This window comes from Arachis ipaensis, chromosome B08 (assembly GCF_000816755.2).
Source record: "Arachis ipaensis cultivar K30076 chromosome B08, Araip1.1, whole genome shotgun sequence".
NCBI classification, from domain to species: domain Eukaryota; kingdom Viridiplantae; phylum Streptophyta; class Magnoliopsida; order Fabales; family Fabaceae; genus Arachis; species Arachis ipaensis.
The window spans coordinates 70,613,262-70,620,374 of NC_029792.2; positions in this window are offsets into that span (position 1 = coordinate 70,613,262).

A 7,113-nucleotide genomic window follows, 5' to 3' on the forward strand; every position below is an offset into this window, starting at 1 on the left:
TTCTTCTTCAGAAGATGCCTCTTTAGTACTGTTGGATGATTCCTTCAATCCATTCAGACTCTAAGAGATCATATTGACTTGCTGAGTTAAAATTTTATTCTGAGCCAATATGGCATTTAGAGTATCAATTTCAAGAACTCCCTTCCTCTGAGGCGTCCCATTACTTACAGGATTCCTCTCAGAAGTGTACATGAATTGGTTATTTGCAACCATGTCAATGAGTTCTTGAGCTTCTGTAGGCATTTTCTTTAGGTGAATGGATCCACCTGCAGAATGGTCCAGTGACATCTTTGATAGCTCAGACAGACCATCATAGAATATATCCAGGATGGTCCATTCTGAAAGCATGTCAGAAGGACACTTTTTGGTCAGTTCCTTGTATCTCTCCCAAGCTTCATAGAGGGATTCACCTTCTTTCTGTCTGAAGGTTTGAACATCCACTCTAAGCTTGCTAAGCTTTTGAGGAGGAAAGAACTTGCTAAGAAAGCCGTGACCAGCTTATCCCAAGAGTTCAGGCTATCTTTAGGTTGAGAGTCCAACCATAATCTAGCTCTGTCTCTTACAGCAAACGGGAAAAGCATAAGCATGTAGACCTCGGGATCAACCCCATTGGTCTTAACAGTATCACAGATCTGCAAGAATTCAGTTAAGAACTGAAAAGGATCTTCGGATGGAAGTCCATGAAACTTGCAGTTCTATTGCATCAGAGAAACTAATTGAGGTTTAAGCTCAAAATTGTTTGCTCCAATGGCAGGGATTGAGATGCTTCTTCCATGTAAATTGGAATTTGGTGCAGTAAAGTCACCAAGCATCTTCCTTGCATTGTTATTATTTTCGGCCATGTCTCCTTCCTTTTCGAAAATTTCTGTCAGATTTTCTCCAGAGAGTTGAGCTTTAGCTTCCCTTAGCTTCCTCTTCAGAGTCCTTTCAGGTTCAGGATCGGCTTCAACAAGAATGTTCTTATCCTTGTTCCTGCCCATATGAAAAAGAAGAGAACACAAAAGAAAATATGAAATCCTCTATGTCACAGTATAGAGATTCCTTATGCAAGTATAAGAAGAGAAGAATGTAAGAAGGAGAAGAGGAAAAATTCGAACACAGAGAGGGGGATGGGGTTCGAATTTTTGGGTGGAGGAGAAGTGTTAGTAGATGAATAATTAAATAGAAGGAGGTGAGGAAGAGAAGAATTCGAAAATTTAAATAAATAGAATAAAAATATTTTAAAATTAAAGTTAAAATTCGAAAATTAAAATTGAAATCAAATTAAAAATTAAAATAATTAGTTAGAAAAAATGGAATTTTGAAAAAGAGGGAAGGAATTTTCGAAAATTAGAGAGAATTAGTTAGGTAGTTTTGAAAAAGATAAGAATCAATCAAAAAGTTAAGTGGTTAATTGAAAAAGATTTGAAAATCAAATTTAAAAAGATAAGAAGTTAGAAAAGATTTTGAAATTGATTTTGAAAAAGATGTGATTGAAATTTATTTTGAAAAAGATTTGACAAAGAAATTTAAAAAGATTTGATTTTGAAAATTAAAGTTGATTACTTGACTAACAAGAAACAAAAAGATTTGATTTTAAAATTTAAAGATTGAACCTTTCTTATTAGGCAAGTAACAAACTTAATATTTTTGAATCAATCACATTAATTGTTAGCATTGAATTCGAAAATCTGGAATAAAAATAAGAAAAAGATTTTGAAATTAATTTGAAATTTTCGAAAATATGAAAGAAAAATTAAAAAAGATTTTATTTTTGAAAAAGATTTGAAAAAGATAGAATTTTTAAATTGAAAATTTGATTTGACTCATAAGAAACAACTAAATTTTAAAAATTTTTTTAAAAAGTCAACTCAAATTTTCGAATTTGATGAGAAGAAAAAGGAAAATATATTTTTTTGATTTTTAAATTTTTAATGATGAAAGAGAAAAACATCAAAAAGACTCAAAACATGAAAATTATGAATCAAAATAAGAAAAATATGCAAGAACACTTTGAATGCAAAGATGAACACCAAGAACACTTTGAATGTCAAGATGAACACCAAGAACTTATTTTTGAAAAATTTTCAAGAAAAGAAAACATGCAAGACACCAAACTTAAAAATTTTTATTCTTTACACATTAATGTTTCAAGAATGCATATGAAAAACAAGAAAAGATACAAAACAAGAAAATATGAAGATCAAACAAGAAGACTGGCCAAGAACGACTTGAAGATCATGAAGAATGCAATACATGAAATTTTCGAAAATAATTTTTTTAAGAAAATTAAAAAGATGCAATTGAAACCAAACTTAAAAGTTTACACTAGACTCAAGCAAGAAACATCAAATTATTTTTGATTTTATGATTTTGTTAATTTTTTTTGGTTTTTCGAAAATTATTTTGGGAAAAATGAAAAAGAAAAAAAAATTTTAAAAGTTTTCGAAAATAAAAAGAATAAAAACAAAGACTTAAAATTAAAATAAAATTACCTAATCTGAGCAACAAGATGAACCGTCAGTTGTCCAAACTCGAACAATCCCTGGCAACGGCGCCAAAAACTTGGTGCACGAAATTGCGATCATCAACAATGGCGCCAAAGACTTGGTGCTCTTAAACATGAATCACACTTTGTCACAACTTCGCACAACTAACCAGCAAGTGCATTAGGTCGTCCAAGTAATAAACGTTACGTGAGTAAGGGTCGATCCCACGGAGATTGTCGGCTTGAAGCAAGCTATGGTCACTTTGTAAATCTCAGTCAGGCAGATTCAATTGGTTATAGAGAATTGATAATTAAAACATAATTAAAATATAAACTAGGATATAGATACTTATGTAATTCATTAGTGAGAATTTCAGATAAGCGTATAAAGATGCTTTCGTTCCTCCTGAACCTCTGCTTTTGTGCTGTCTTCATCCAATCATTCCTACTCCTTTCCATGGCAAGCTTTATGTAGGGCATCACCATTGTCAATGGCTACATCCCATCCTCTCTATGAAAATGGTCCAATGCGCTGTCACTGCATGGCTAATCATCTGTCGGTTCTCGATTATAGTGGAATAGGATTTACTATCCTTTTGCGTCTGTCACTACGCCCAACACTCGCGAGTTTGAAGCTCGTCACAGCCATCCCTTCCCAGATCCTATTCGGAATACCACAGACAAGGTTTAGACTTTCTGGATCTCAAGAATGGCCGTCCATGGGTTCTAACTTATACCACGAAGATTCTAATATCTCGGACACGGTCCTCTGTATTAGATATCTAAGAGATACTCATTCTAGCTTGTTTGCATGTAAAACGGAAGTGTTTGTCAGGCACGCGTTCATGGGTGAGAATGATGATGAGCGTCACATAATCATCACATTCATCATGTTCTTGGGTGCGAATGGATATCTTAGAGAAGGAATAAACTTGAATTGAATAGAAAAATAGTAGTACTTTGTATTAATTCATGAGGAACAGTAGAGCTCCACACCTTAATCTATGGAGTGTAGAAACTCTACCGTTGAAAATACATAAGTGATAAGGTCCAGGCATGGCCGAATGGCTAGCCCCCTAAACGTGATCAAAGGATCAAAAGATAATCCAAAGATGTAAATACAATAGTAAAAAGTCCTATTTATACTAAACTAGTTACTAGGGTTTACAGAAATCAGTAAATGATGCAGAAATACACTTCTGGGGCCCACTTGGTGTGTGCTTGGGCTGAGCATTGAGCTTTACACATGTAGAGGCTTCTCTTGGAGTTGAACGCCAGTTTGTAACCTGTTTCTGGCGTTTAACTCCACTTTGCAACCTGTTTCTGGCATTTAACTCCAGAATGCAGCATGAAACTAGCGTTGAACGCCAGTTTGCGTCATATAAACTCAGGAAAAGTATGGACTATTATATATTGCTGGAAAGCCCTAGATGTCTACTTTCCAACGCAATTGAGAGCGCGCCATTTGGACTCCTGTAGCTCCAGAAAATCCATTTCGAGTGCAGGGAAGTCAGAATCCAATAGCATCTGCAGTCCTTCTTCAACCTCTGAATCTGATTTTTGCTCAGGTCCCTCAATTTCAGCCAGAAAATACCTGAAATTATAGAAAAACACACAGACTCATAGTAAAGTCTAGAAATGTGAATTTTAATTAAAAACTAATAAAAATATACTAAAAACTAACTAAATCACACTAAAAACTATGTAAAAACAATGCCAAAAAAGCGTATAAATTATCCGCTCATCACTCACATAAGGTATTACTTGGACGACCCAGTGCACTTGCTGGTTAGTTGTGCAGCATTGTGAAAAGTGTGAATCACAATTTCGTGTACCAGGAATTGACTTATTTTAGTGAAAAGTATATGCATTCATTTAGATAGATTGCATTTAGATAGAGTGCATTTAGATAATTTGCATTGAATAAATGTTGATAACCTTTGTCTCTTTCTTGAGTTTAGCATGAGGACATGCATAGTTTAAATGTGGGTAGGTTTGATAAACCCCAATTTTGTGGTTTATCTTGTGTTGAATTTAGGGGATTTTATCAACTTATCTCACATTTATTCAATGAAATAGCAGGGTTTTGTAAATCTCCCTAAATTTGTGCTTAAGAATGAAAACATGTTTTTTAGGCCTTAAAATAGCTAAATTTAATTCACTTCAATTCCATTCAATGCCGTGATGCGTTTGTTGAGTGATTTTAGGTTTATAAGGCAAGTGTTGGATGGAATAAGTGAAGAGAAAAGCATGCAAGTGGAGAATTCATTATGAAATAAAGATTTGGAGTATTCAGAGCGACGCACACATGTGACAGACGCACACACGTGAAGAGGTGCATCGTCGAAGGCGACCCATATGCATGACATGAAGCGTACGCGTGACCAGAAAAATCCAGACGATGCGCACGCGTGATCCACGCGCACGCGTGATCCACGCGCACGCGTGATCCACGCGCACGCGTGATCCACGCGCACGCGTGATCCACGCGCACGCGTGATGAGCGGCACGTGACCTCATTAAAGTGAAAATGTTGGGGGCAATTTATGAGCCTCCCAGGCCCAAATCCAACCTATTTCTGAGGCTATTTGATGCAGAATTTAAGAGGGGTCAAGGGGGGAGAGCAATTAGGTAGTGTAGGAATCATGCTTTAGGTAGTTTCTAGAGAGAGAAGCTCCCTCTTCTCTCTAGAATTAGGGTAGATTTAGGGTAGATTTCTTCTAGGTTTAGTCTTTAATTCTTGTTTTCATCTTGTTTTCTTTATAATTTATTGTTCTTACATCTTTGTTCTTCTTAGTTTTCTTGTTAATTTTCCTTTTATACCTCTTTTTATGTTCATGCACTCTTGTTAATTTCCATTTTCTTTAATGCAATTTTGAGGTATTTTATGTTTAATGTGCTTTCCCTAGTTGTTATTGTTAATTTCTTGCATTAGGTAGTTGTAGAATTTACTATTCTTGCACTTTTATGATGCTTTCCTTTTATGCCTTCCAAGTGTTTGACAAAATGCTTGGTTAGATATTAGAGTAGATTTTTGAGCATTCTTGGCTTGGAAAGAGAAATTAGGCAATCTTGAGTCATTAATACCCAACTTATGTTGGTGATCTATAGTTGTTAGTTAATATTGTTTCCATTGACTCTATTCTCTTGCTAATTCAATTAGTGGGTTGATTAGGACTTATGGATTGAGATTAACTAGTCTTATTTGACTTTATCTCAAGATAACATTATACCTTCTTCCTATGTTGGAGATGACTAAATAGGTTTAGCTCTTGTTAATCATTGTATGATATAATTAATGACTAGGATAGAAAGCCTTGCATCTCAATCCTTGCCATGAATGTCTCTCTTTATTTCTTGCTTTCTTTAGTTGTTTTCTTTATTTTCTTGCCATTTAATTTCTTGTCCCCTTTTATCAACCCAACCCCTTTGAACTTCATAACCAATAATTAGGCACTCGATTGCAATTCCTAGGGAGAACGACCCAGTATTAATACTCTCGGTTATTTTTTATTGGGTTGGACTTGTGACAACCAAAATTAAACTTTGATTGAGCATTACTTGTCGGTTTGGAACTATACTTGCAACGAGGTTATTTCTCTTTTATCGCAAAGAAATTCTTAACCGATGATAATCCTCTTTCACACGACTTTTTGGTGGATTTAGATTCTTGAATAGAAAGAAATCCACGTCCAGAGCCAAGTAGGGAGCTCGAGAAGTTTCAAATCAGAGATGCCATTGAAAAGTTCACCAAAGATGGATTTGCAAAATTTTTTATTATTGAATTGCGACCTTTTTTCATGGGAACCATCAGACATGCCAAGGATTGATCCCTCCTATATGTCCCATCAACTTGCCATAGATCCCAATGCTAAGCCAATTTCCCAAAGACATCGAAAGTTGTTTCTAGAATGCATATTTAGGTTATAAACAGATCCCACACTGACTAGGAGAGAAAAAATAGCTTTTATAACTCCTGAAGGAATTTACTGTTATAGAATAATGTTGTTTGGTTTGAAAAATACAAGTGCTACATATCTAAGGCTCATGGCCAAAGTTTTCAAAAATTAGATTGGTTAGAACATGGAAGTGTGCACTGGTGACATGCTCATCAAAACGCAATCTAGTATTGACTTGGTAAAAGATTTGCAAGAAATTTTTGATTGTTTGAGAAAACATCAAATGAGACTTAATCCATACAAATGTGCTTTTAGTGTTCAAGGTGGCAAATTTTTGGGCTTTATGATCACCCACAGAAGAATCGAAGCAAATCCAAACGAAATGTTAGGCCATTCTCGAGATGAAGAGTCTCTGAAACCTAGAGGATATGCAACGTTTAACCGGAAGGTTCACGATGCTTTCTTGTTTCCTTGGATCTTCAATGGTGAAATCTCTCCCGTTCTTTGAATTAATGAAAAAATGTAGAAAGTTTACTTGGATAGAAGATTGTGGAAAAAGCATTTTTAAACTTCAAAGAAATTATTTTTTTTCCTCCAATTTTAACGAAACCCTTACCTGGAAAACCTTGGTATCTTTATCTATCAATAATTAATGAAGCTGTGGCATCGACCTTAATTGTTGAGGATGAGTCCCGATAGAAAAAACTAGTATAATTTGTAAGCAAGGTTCTTTAAGAAACTGAAATA